The sequence below is a fragment of the Carettochelys insculpta genome, chromosome 4 (assembly GCF_033958435.1).
Source record: "Carettochelys insculpta isolate YL-2023 chromosome 4, ASM3395843v1, whole genome shotgun sequence".
In the NCBI taxonomy this organism is placed as follows: domain Eukaryota; kingdom Metazoa; phylum Chordata; order Testudines; family Carettochelyidae; genus Carettochelys; species Carettochelys insculpta.
The window spans coordinates 49,883,794-49,896,291 of NC_134140.1; the positions used below are offsets into that span (position 1 = coordinate 49,883,794).

The following is a 12,498-nucleotide window of genomic DNA, read 5'->3' on the forward strand; positions in this document are numbered from 1 at the left end:
TCCCAGAGTTTAGCAGTGGTGAGTGGAGGACCCAGGAGAGGCTAACCATCGGTGTTCAATAGATACAGTTGTCTGGTATTAGATACTGGATCCAAGCTTGGATATCACCTGTTCTCACAAATAAAACCTCTGAATCCTCTATGCAAGTCAGCCCACTTCTAGTTAACAGACACATTCATTCTTTAAAAAACCTAGGCTAGCTAAAGATATAGCATCATGTGGCATTGCAGGAGATAAAAAACACAAGTTCTTCTAATTTTAAATGAATTATTTTCTGAGCCTATTGTCCGCAAGCAATTGATCCTATAAGACAGAACCAGGACCACACACTTAGTTGCTTTCAAAAGTCCTGGGACTGCCTGAAGAAAGAAGGTTCTGTGCTTCTAGTGATTCCATATTTAATCAGAGTCTCATAATAACCACAAAACTGTGGGGTTTCCAGAGAACAGCGCCTGTCATTTTTCTCCAGTGTCATTCCTACCCCACTATTCCAGCCATCACAGACATGTTCATTGTAATGAATTCTGCCTTTTAATCATTGCCTAATGAGCTTGACCTACGTTGTTACTGTTATATCTTCCTCATGGATAAGGTTAACTGATGACTTTCATATAAATGCCCTGTAGGATGAAATCACAGAAATAGCTGCAGAAGCCATCAGGAACACAAACCCTTTTGTAATATGTGGCACTTACATAGGGGAATGCATAATACATACAGCACATGATGCTGGCAGGATATGCATTAGAGAAACTGTAACACAGAACAGAGGCTCATGACAAAAATGACTTACGGAGATATTTCTGGGGATGCAGGAGAATTGTAGATGGGAGTCCGACAAGTCACAGAACATTTCATAACCCTGTTTTAATTCAGCTTACTGGTAATTAGAACAGTGATGTTTGTAAGAGTAGGAGAAAGAAAAATAGCTTCTAGAATACCAAATCAGGTTTTATCCTACTGGGCATGATACTGGTTCTGAAATCAGCTCACTCTTGGGCAGAAAGCTGCCTCAGCTTACTCGTCTTTAAATATTTATGAGAGCTTAGTGATAAATTATGACAGTTTTGGGGAATAGTTATTCAAATTGACAAGCAATTTTCCTTTGACTGTATTTGTGACCCCTTAGTGTTTGCTTGCTGTGAACAGTCAAGGGGTTAAGCTGTCCTAATATAAACATGCTGGAGAAGCAAGTCTTGAAGCTTGACTATTCACCAAAAATACATCTCAAGCAAGCTGCGTATTGGCTGTAATGTTAGAACTTCATTTGTTGCTAGCTAGTGACATAAGTCATCCAACTAGGGAAAGAAACAACATCCAATGACTTAGCATTTAACTACCATGTGTACATTTCAGAATTAGGCTAATGACACCTGAAGCAGCAGCCAGTTTTCGAGCTCTGTCTCAAACAGGAGAGGGAAACTCTCCTCTGGGACAGAGGCCTAGTAAAGAATTTTCAAGAGTGAGTTTTGTTGGAAAGTGGACTATTCATCAGATCCCTGCTTCCACCCTCTGTCCGCCTCATCAGCCAACTCCTCTAACTTCTCTTTGCCCCCAGCCTGGCTTAGCAGGAAACACTCAGTGGACTCCAGCCCATGAGAGTCTCAGAGATGTCTCTCTACAATTCACAGCCCCTATTCACCAAATATATTAAATTCACTACTCTTTTAAAGAGTCAGTGCACTACTGCTTAACTGGGATAACACACCCTTCCAGTCAAATACAGCCCTGAGCTGGTTTATAGTATAAATAAAACAAGCTTGTTAACAAAATGGACACTGGTAAGTGATAATAAGTAAAAAAAGAGATAAAGGTAGACATGGTTACAAGCACCTAATAATTAAACAATTATCAAGATACAGTCTTGGTTCAAGAGAGTTTCTTTCACCACCACTCGAGTCTTCTTTTCAGTTTTTACCGGCCAGGATCCATCGCGAGACCACATCACTTGTTTTATTTGTCTCCTAAGGTGAAGGATTATGATAGAGTTGCTCTCTGTTCCTTATATCCCCAAAGGATGGTCTTTGTCTTACAAGTCAGAATGGCTTCTTGAGGATTCAGTCTCCTGTGTCTCTCTGGGGTGAGCTATGTTACTTTTCTACCTCTCGAGTTCAGGCTCAGGGTAAAAGTAGCCAATTTAGCTCAATGATTTTATTTATTGTTAGTATATAAATTGAGGTGAACCCACAGTCCTTTGTCTAGGGCAGATCTATTGACCATCCTTTACCTAGGCTAGGCTGTTTGGTATTAACCATATTCTAGTCACATCCTACAACAGACGTTACAACTTCATACATAATATTAACAGGTGCCTTTTCCAATGATGCTGATAAACAGTACACTATCCATTTTCAAATAATACCCCAGAACGCATATTTATATCAACATTATTGCAGTCACATGTAGGAAGTAAACACACGGGTACAAAGCGTCACAAAACTGCGTGGGACTTTAGGCTGTACAACCAATGTCAGGTAGTTAACAATGTAAGGGACTCATAGCAGGGAGCAACACGACTTAGCAACCAGGCAGACCAGACTAACCCAAAACTAGAAATCTGAGTATTTTTACCATGTGATCAATATTCACTTAATTATGTGCTTACGCCCCAGTCCTGCAAATGGATCTGTATGGGCAGACCCTTACACATGCAGAAAGCCCCACTGGAGAAGGTGACTACAGAGATCCACCGATTGGTGGATCTAGTGCTCAAAGTACTTACTTTCTCTTAAGCTCGCTCTCACATTCCCTGGGCACTCCAAATCAATGATGTTTATTCTGTTACAGACAGACAGCAGAGTGCAGCCAACTGGTTTGTTTTAGAGAACAATTTATTCTAACATACAGATGGATAGCAAGGTTTAAGATGTGGCTGACTGACACTGTGTTCTAAGGTGAAAGACATCTTCTTCTAATCTCCCAGAAGAAGTTAAAAGACAAGAATGGCTGTAAGTGTGAATGCCAAATCTGCACCCTAAATAACTGTGGCAGGCATAAATCCGCCAGCAATCTCATTTCAGATTAACATACTATCCCTAAAAGAAGGAAAAACTCAAATTTTCAATAAAATCTCACAGTGGCGTATCTTTACTTTCAAATATCCGTTTCACTGAGAGTGACACTGATGAGAGAACAGAAAGCAGAACTAAGCAAATATGTTTCCCTAGCCATGAATGGAGGCAACTGCATAAGTGGAATCATATTTGTATGGTTTCAGCTTTCTTTTCTTTCCAGATGGCTGTCTTTGGCTCTGCAAGCAGAAAAGGAGACATGAAATAGCTATACAGTATGCCAGTACTAATTTTCTCTCTAGTTGTGACCAATCTGAAGCACCCTGATTTATGGATGAAGAAGTGGGCTGGAAAGGAAAGAAGAATACCAATTAGCGTGGGCAAGTCACAAAGTGACCGCAACACTGACTGAGAGCCAACATGAGTTGCAGATTTGTGTTCTTTGCCACAGCGGGTTAGAAACGTTGTGAAGGCAACACAAAGGAGACAATACAAATCATCCTTTTATGAAAATGTGCACAGTCCAATCAATGCTGTTAAATAAGTGTTAGAAGATGCACACAAGAATTTCAAAAACTGACCTTGGATACTTGCAGCCTCTTTTATAATGAAACTTCAGAAGCCAAGGAGTTAGGATTTCCCCTGCACTGAAGTGCTATCATAGATCTAGATTGTGCCTGTTAGCTACAGCCTATAGCCACACCATCCCAGGGAAGCTAGAAGATGTGAAGATGTGCCCCCACCTCTCTCTGGCCATGCAGGAAGAAGCACAATCCCACAGTCTGCAACTTCTCTTTCATGACAGATCATTCTCTCCACTTGCTGCTCTGTTGGCTAGTGCTGTGTAGATAGGGATTGACTCTGTGAGTGCTCCAGGGCCAGAGCACCCATGGAAAAAAATAGTGAGTACTCAGCACCCACCAATCACAGCTGTTCTCTGTCTCCCGAGAGCCACAGAGCCAGAGAGCCACAAGCTGGGGGCAGGTCCTTCAGAAGGGAAGAGGCAGAGTGAAGGCAGGGCCCTGGGGCTGGGAACAGTTAGAGCAGGGATGAGGTGCCTTGAACTGGGGGCTGAGCACCTATGAGGAAACCTAGAAGGCAGTGCCTGTGCCTTGGTGTGTGGAGAACACGGCTCTGGCCTGTGTTTTGCTGGAAGTCAAACTAAATCATCCTTATGGAGTCTTTCTGCAAACACTTCCTTTAGTGAGGTGTCCCCAGGAGTGAGGGAGCATTGCAGTCCCCATGCTTCAACAAGGTGGGATGATGGTAGAAGCTCCTTACTCCCTCTCCCATACTGCTCGAGAGAAGATGGGGACATCTAATCAGGGCAGTTCTACCCTTAAAACGCTGCAGTGGCACAGCTATAGCACTTCAGTAAAGATGCTCCTACTCCACATAAGGGTAGCTAATCCACCTCCATGAAAGGCTGTAGCTCTGTCAAAGGGAGAAGCCCTCCTATGACCTAGCTCCACCAGGGATGTGTTGCTCAGGCTTGGGGACTTTCGCACCGCTGGGTGGTCTTGTTATACCAATGTAACCTTAAAGGGTAGACCTGGCCTAGTTACCAGAACCATGAGTTTCAAAGGAAAGCAGCAGCTCAAATTTGGTCCCACATTTGTTTAAAATAAAAAAAAAAGTTTGACAAATGAACTTTGACCAATAACCTTGAGACCAATAAAATGTTGCCACTTTTGAATATTCCAATGAAAATAGTATTTTTAAAACCAAATATTTCCTTTATAAGGTCTCAAACCCCAACACTGCAGCAGGGAGAGTCTGAAGGTGATGCTGACTTCACAGATTTCTGTTGGCAAAGAGTAAAAATGAAGAGCATAAACATTGACAAGTTCATGTCACAGTTCTTTCACTTTTAAATAATCTCAAATGTTATCAGCGACCTGCACAAAGAACGGTGTTTGTTTATAACACGTATTTAGATGGCCAGAGTCCTTTCTAATTTAGGTCACGTTTGGGGTTTGTTTGCTTTCCCTAATCCACATCTGACTTTGATAAATATAGGTTGGGTAACTAAAATGCTGAATAAAGCAAGAGATTAAGAAATTTGCTTGAGACCAGCATCAATGGATCGGCAGCATTTTCTGCTCAGCTCCAACAATCCACCTCTTCCTGGAGCTACAGCAACCCCTGTTGTGTTGGTGCAGGCAACAGTTTGTTTCAGCAAAGTAGTGCTGAGCAGGTACTCAGGGGGCAGCTAATAATAAACAGCAGTAAGCAAGCACAACCCACACATTCTATTGCCCAGTGGAAGAGAACACTGAATGGAGAGCTCTAACCAGCGACTAGCACTAACGATCACGTGCATGAAGAATACTAGATGTGTATTTTACTCATTGCAGGAAAATCATTGGATAAAAGTAGATAATCAGGATGATCCTGTAACACCAAAACCTAGGAGCTACTTTTTCTGTAAATTTTTGCAGAGAGTGAACCCACAGTCCTTTGACTAGGACAGAACTATTGATCATCCTTTACCTAGGCTAGGCTGTTTGGTATTAACCACATTCTAGTAACATCCTTCAACAGATGTTACAACTTCATACATAATATTAACAGGTGCCTTTTCCAATGATGTTGATAAACAGTACACTATCCATTTTCAAATAGTACCCCAGAAGGCATATTTATACCAACATCATTGCAGTCACATGTAGGAAGTGAACACACGGATGCAAAGCATCACAACACTGCGTGGGACTTTAGGCTGTACAACCAATGTCACGTAGTTAGTTAGATAGATGTCTATCAGGGATGGTTTAGACAGTACTTGGTCCTGCCATTGGGGCAGGGGGCTCGACTTGATGGCCTCTCAAGGTCCCTTCCAGTCCTAGCATTCTATGGTTCTATGATTCTATGAATTAACAGCTTTAAGCTGAAGTTAACAATATTAAACACACTCCCATTCAATTTATTCAAGCCATAAGTAAGGAAGATGGAGAGTCTGAGAGAGATTTGATACTACTTTTTACTTTTAGAAGACGCTCAGATACTAATGGGATGAATGTCAGACATGCATGTAGGTGGGCTGACAGAATAAGACAGAAAAATATGGTACTTGGGGCTCAAACTTTTGGGGGTGCAGAAAGCCTTTATCTCCTCTTGATGATTAAAAAGATTTGAGGTCACTCAGCCGCTGAAATATTCAGACTTTAAACTGGTTTACCTGACCAACCCTAAAAATATTTTAATGGGCCTGGTTCAGAGACATGCTGAGCTCCTTCAACTTCTGTGGATTCCAGTGATGGTGGAACTTTGCACGCTGCACTTATTACCTCACAGCACTGGACCATTCTCTGCAAGACACATTTTAGAAATGAAATAAAAGCTAGGATTTTCTGACGAGTATGTCATTTCAAGAGGCAGCCCTGAAAGTGCTAATTAAAAAAATCTGACCCCAAAAAACTGAATGATGGAAAGCCTGTGCAGCTCATTAAATATCAGTGGTCCCAAAGTGCTAGAACATTCTCATCCCATCAGTGATTAAATACAAAAGATATGTATTGTAGATTAACTATATATACAACTCCACAAGGAATTAGCCTGCAATTTGGACATCTCCACAGGCTTAAATATTCCCATTAACAGTTATTAACTTCACATCTGGTTTTTGAATCCTTCCAGGAGCCTCCAGAGAACAAGCACTGGTATTAAGCAGGCAATCCTACCTGTCAGGTTTGCCTTATAACAACAAAATAATAACCACAATCCTTTCAATAGCAAAGGAACACCACAGTTAGTGAGACTGCAGAGCATTCACAGTTCTGATGGTTTCCTATTTTAACGTGTTTTTTGCTGAAGAGCCTAATCAAGTGAAGACAGAGGAAAATTTCCAGAGTATTGAAGTCATGTGCCTCCTAACTCATCCAGTCTGCTATACTGACATTGTGTTCTTTGGCTACATGAAGGGATTCTTCCTGAACTAAGAGTTAAAACACAGCAACAGATCTGTTAATTGCTTGATGTATTTCTCATGTTTGTTGTTCAGTGTTCGGATCCTTTGATTATATTAAAAGAAGAGTAAGTAGTTACCCAAGAAGCTCAAGAATATTTCAGCATGACCTTCCCTTCCCATCATACTTCAAAAGCATTATAGTACCAATGTGCAAAACATGCCTGCAAGAGGGAGGAGGGGATTTTGGTTCTTCAGAAAATTGCATAACAGTCAGAAGGTGAGAGCTGCACTGGCAGTACTAATTACAACTCATAAACCTGCCTAATAATAAATCAGGAGGAGCCTTTTTTTTAAAAATGAGTTGTGGGTTTATCTGTCATTTGATTATAAAAAATTCAAGGCCTTTAAATGATACAAAAGGCACATCTCAGGTTAAAGCAATTTAGTGAGTGGTGACATCTTTTTGTTTTCCCAGTGTTAATGTTCAGTTTTGTGAGAGAGGTTATTGTTGGTGAAGCGGGGGCAAAGCAGGACAGAAATGGAATTCTCATAAATAGTTTTATTTTCACCCTTTCTGTTAGGAGATTAATATGTGGTGTTTTACAACATTAACTCTGTGCACACTTTGCACAGAATTTTGTTGGCTATAGCTAAGTAAAATACCCACTAAGGCTAAACACACCAACTTATTTGAGATCAAAAGGCCTGGTTTTAAGCTACCGATGACATAAAACAAGGATATGAAAGCTCAGATTTGAAATATAAACCAGTTTAAAAGCATTGTATCCAATGTCAGGGAGCTTCCAATCAGCATCTTATTTTTACTAACCTGCTGGCTGAAGTATTTGGAGATTTTTGACAGCAGCCCCAGGCATATTGTGACAAACAATGAATACTGTCTTAACATCGTGTTCCGTCAAATAAAAAGGTGTAAATAGTAACCCTGAGGTCTGGATTTACTGACACTAGCCTCTGACCTTACGAACTCTTATACGCCCCTAGGTCTCCCTTAGGTCATGCTAAGTATCCAGATTTCCAGGGTGGCCAAGTGTTCGTAGAAACTCAATTCAGAAAGAGGAGCTGCTTCATGCCAACAAAGGTCAGAAAGGGGCCTCTGCTACAATGATGGTAAAAAATGAAGATATAAATTAAGTGTCCAGGTAAATATTGTGCGTGTTCAGGCTAGCAGGAAAGGAGCATCACAGCAAACTAAAAACACATATTTTTTTAAACTTTAAAAAATGGTTCTCTTGATCTGTTAACTTCATGATCTGACCTTTAGTGAGGAGCACAAAAAACAGTTCAAAACATAGGGGAATCAGAGAGTCCTGCCCAACTCCTGAATGAGTGGGGGCATCTCGCAGAGGGGGAATAGAACATTTCCTGGCTTAGTACACAATTCCGTCTCTGCCACCAAGGCCCGAAAAGACGACTCCAAAGCAGAGAGGAGGAGGGTGGCTAGTGGAGCACCCACAGGGACAGCCATCTCAAAGAGCCTCAGTTATCGCACATGTGGGTGAACTTCTCTTGAGGAGCGTTCCTGTTGGTGCTCCACCTTAGGTGACTATAGAGCAGTGCCCCTCATGGGAGGAAGAGGCTTCGGAGTGTCTGAATGTCCTGTGGATAGCACTGTTTGGCTGAAGCATTCATTGGAAGTGGAGTGCGATTCCAGTGCATCATGTTTAGTGAACTTGTAGACAGATGCCCAGGTAGCTGCTTTGCAGATGTCGCTTATGGGGACATCCTTCAAGAAAGCAGCTGACGTGGCCGTGGCCTTGGCTCAGTGTGTGCACAGGGCTGTGGGTTATTCAAGCTGCTGTCGGGGTGACAGAGACACATCCTGAAATCCATTTGCCTAGTTGCTGTTTTAAAGTATTTTGGCCCTGGGAGGCTGTGTCTACACGTGCCCCAAACTTCGAAATGGCCATGCAAATGGCCATTTCGAAGTTTACTAATGAAGCGCTGAAATGCATATTCAGCGCTTCATCAGCATGCGGGCGGCAGCCGCGCTTCGAAATTGACGCTCCTTGCCGCCGCGCGGCGCGTCCAGACGGGGCTCCTTTTCGAAAGGATGCTGCCTACTTCGAAGTCCCCTTATTCCCATGAGCTCATGGGAATAAGGGGACTTCGAAGTAGGCGGCGTCCTTTCGAAAAGGAGCCCTGTCTGGACGCGCCGCGCGGCGGCAAGGAGCGTCAATTTCGAAGCGCGGCTGCCGCCCGCATGCGAATGAAGCGCTGAATATGCATTTCAGCGCTTCATTAGTAAACTTCGAAATGGCCATTTGCATGGCCATTTCGAAGTTTGGGGCACGTGTAGACACAGCCAGAATGTTCTGTGGCAAAGACAAAGAGTCTGGAGGATTTCAGGAATGGCCTCATTCTGTCTACATAGAAAGCAAGAGCTCTGTGGATGTCCAGTGTGTGCAGGGATGCTTCCCTGTTGTCCTCGTCACTTAGGGAAGAATACAGGTTAAGTATATGGGTTGGTTGCCATGGGAAGAGGAGAGTACTTTAGATATGAATGAGATGGATGAGCCTCAGACTCAGCAGCCAATTGAGCTGCAGCTCCCCGCTTACGAAATTTCATGCCCCCTCCCACTCCCGAGGGACCCACCCTCCACTTTGCCCAGCCCTGCACAAGTCAGACACACACACTGGGAGTGATCATACGAGATTGGAAGAGACAGGCCACATGTTAAACAACATTTAAAGCCTGGGGAACCAAGCAGGAAGCACCGAAGTGGGGATAGGACACTATTTATTTGTTTGGGAAGAAAAGAAAAAGAAAGTTGCCCTGAGGGAAAAACTACTCGTATGACAAAGGAGGGTAGGCAAATTTAGCGGGTTAGGAGAAGGTGTCTTCAAGGTGCTGGTCTTGTTTCAATGGAAGCCAAAGATGCTAGAGAAGGAACTGAGGTGGTGGCTGGCTGCACATGTAGGATAGCCACTCAAAACAACAGGAGCCAGCTGCCCCGACAAGAGGTACAGAGCCCCTCACACACTAAAGTGGAGCACCCACAGCCACACTGCTTGAAGTAGAACTTTCCTTTTTTCCTTATGCCTGTTGGATAGACAAAAATCTCTCTGGCTGATGGGATTAAAAACATCCCCTGGAATATGCTAAAATAACTGATAATGGAAATATACAGGACCACCCCCACCAAAGAAGAAATAGCCTGGCATTTTGGTGAGGTATTTTGGCAATCTGCTAAAAAATATGCACAGGCCAAAAGTTTTGCTCATTTTTCATATCAACAGACCTGTTGGTAATACAATGTATTTACTTACCTAAGATGTGAAAGCGCCGTCTAAGAAGCTGCTAGCCACAGTAATGGAAGTAGGAGCAAGCCATAAGAGAGGGCATGAGATATACAAGTGATGGGAATATCACAGCACAGATGATTCAGCTCAAAAGTTATACTCTTTACCTATAGAATAAAGCACTTTACTGAACGGCAGGTATCATTAACCCTGTTTTACAGATGGGGAAACTGAGGCACATGACAATGAAATAACTTTTCCAGAGTCACAGAAGAGCATCAGAGCTGGGAATAAAATATAAATCTTATGATTTCTAGTCCATGGTCTGACACACTGTACCACACTAATAAAATTTAACTAAAGACAATGCCTTCACTATTTCAATTAAAAAGTCATGGGAATATATGTAATGAAGTTAGGCTTCACAACATTTAGGTTTGCCACAATTTTTCAATTTTGTGCCTAAGCTGCCCAGATAGATTCCTTTTACATACCTAATCCTCCTACCAATGCATGTTTTCTTTCATGCTTCCTGGAGTAAAATTTACAGTTAAACTGTAAATTAAAGAATGGATTTAAAAAGGACTGATTCTTTAGAACTGTCTTTTGTACATCACCTTGCACAACTGGGCCCAGTTTCTGGTCTGGATCCCTTGGTGCTAATGTTACATAAATATTACATGGTCATAATTAAAACATTCACTAACACAGTGTCAATTACACTTTGACAAATGTTACTCCTGGAAACTACTCTACACCTCCATACACAGAGGATTTTCTGGGGTACATATTACGCCTACCCTCGCTTCCTTCCACTCCCCTTCGCTTCAGTCACTTCAGGTCTATTGGACAATTGGCCTCTTTATGTAGGATTATAAATAACAATAACAAAAACCCAACCAAAAGAACTTGTTCACTACAATCCTTTTTTAACTTACATCCACTGTAGTGGGTTTTTTCCAGCAAAGCTCATTACCTAATAAATAATATTTTTAGACTCTAAGGTGCTACAGGAGTGTGTTCTTTGTTTTGTGAAGATACGGACTAACACAGCTACCTCGCTGAAGGATTCCAAAGTAAGTGACTGACACCATATCAGCCTAGTGTAAAATGTATTAGCTCAATTACTCTCCTGCTAATTAAATTACAGTGTATTAAAAACAAAAAATAGGAAGAGGGAAATATTCTTTAAGATTTTGTTTAATACAGCAATATGCCCAAATGGGGAGTCCACTTTTCAGTACCTCAGCTTGGGTTCTTCCTTCCAAATCTGGACACTCAAACATGCAATTAAAACAGGTAGCTGGACAACAGAATATTCAATGGTAGAACTGGGTACACAAATGCAGGGATCAGTGCTTCAAAATTAAACTCTGGATGTACACTGATCCCTCACAGTCACACTCCCTGGTAAAGCACATCCTGCTTCACCTTGTTGGGGCTATAAATGGATCTGGGTTATTTAAAAAAAAGCAGTGAGACACTTCTGAAATTATTTCAAACTGTGTATTGTTTCTGACAGGTTCTGACATCTTAGTGAGTCAGTCAGTCAATCAGCCTGCAGCCATACCACATCAGGGCTGTAATTTCATTAGCGTCACATGTTAAACTGGTTTGGATCTACTGAGCAGTGATGGCAGAGGCTCAGGGAAACCAAAGTGATGTAGGAAATTATGCTGGTGTAGGAAATGATGCTGGTTCAGGACTGACTACTTCCCTAAAATTGTGATGACCCTACTCCTTCAGAACTGAATAAGCAGCTCAGACAACAAAACAAAACCCTCCAGCGGCACATTTACTGCATGGCTCACTTCCTACTACAACTTACGCAGTTGAGGTACTGGCAATATCATGTAAGCACAAGGTGAACTGAGGCCATTGGCAGCAGCAAAATTTAAGACCTCCTTTGGGACAATGACACCCGCATCCACACAACCGCAACACACAGTGAGCATTGGAAGTGCTGAGACTGAATCGAGACAGATTTAAAACAAATCTTACTTGCGTTCTGTAAATATTACTGTAACAGCCTGTCAATGCAGATGGCTAATCCACCCAAACTGATCAGGTTCTCAGTATGTAATACTGTTAGAGCTACCACAGGAAATTTTCTTCAATATAAAAAAAAAAAAAAATCCCTGATACTGACACTGTGGATGAAAAGTTTTTAACCACCACCAACAGACTAAACAAATGCAGTGATTCATTCAAATATTTATGTGAACAACTTGGTAATTGAACTCTAGCTTTGTGGCTCTTTGCAGTGCCCCTGTACATTTGGTCCTTGGTTTATGTAGTTTCACCTGATTGTACCTT

At 42.0% G+C, this 12,498-nt stretch overlaps 1 protein-coding gene across 6 annotated transcripts in view; it reads right to left on the reverse strand.

Annotated features, from left to right (window-relative positions):
• Positions 1–12,498, reverse strand: part of LNX1 (ligand of numb-protein X 1) — an 84,872-nt gene that overhangs the window by 52,079 nt on the left and 20,295 nt on the right. The window lies entirely within an intron of this gene.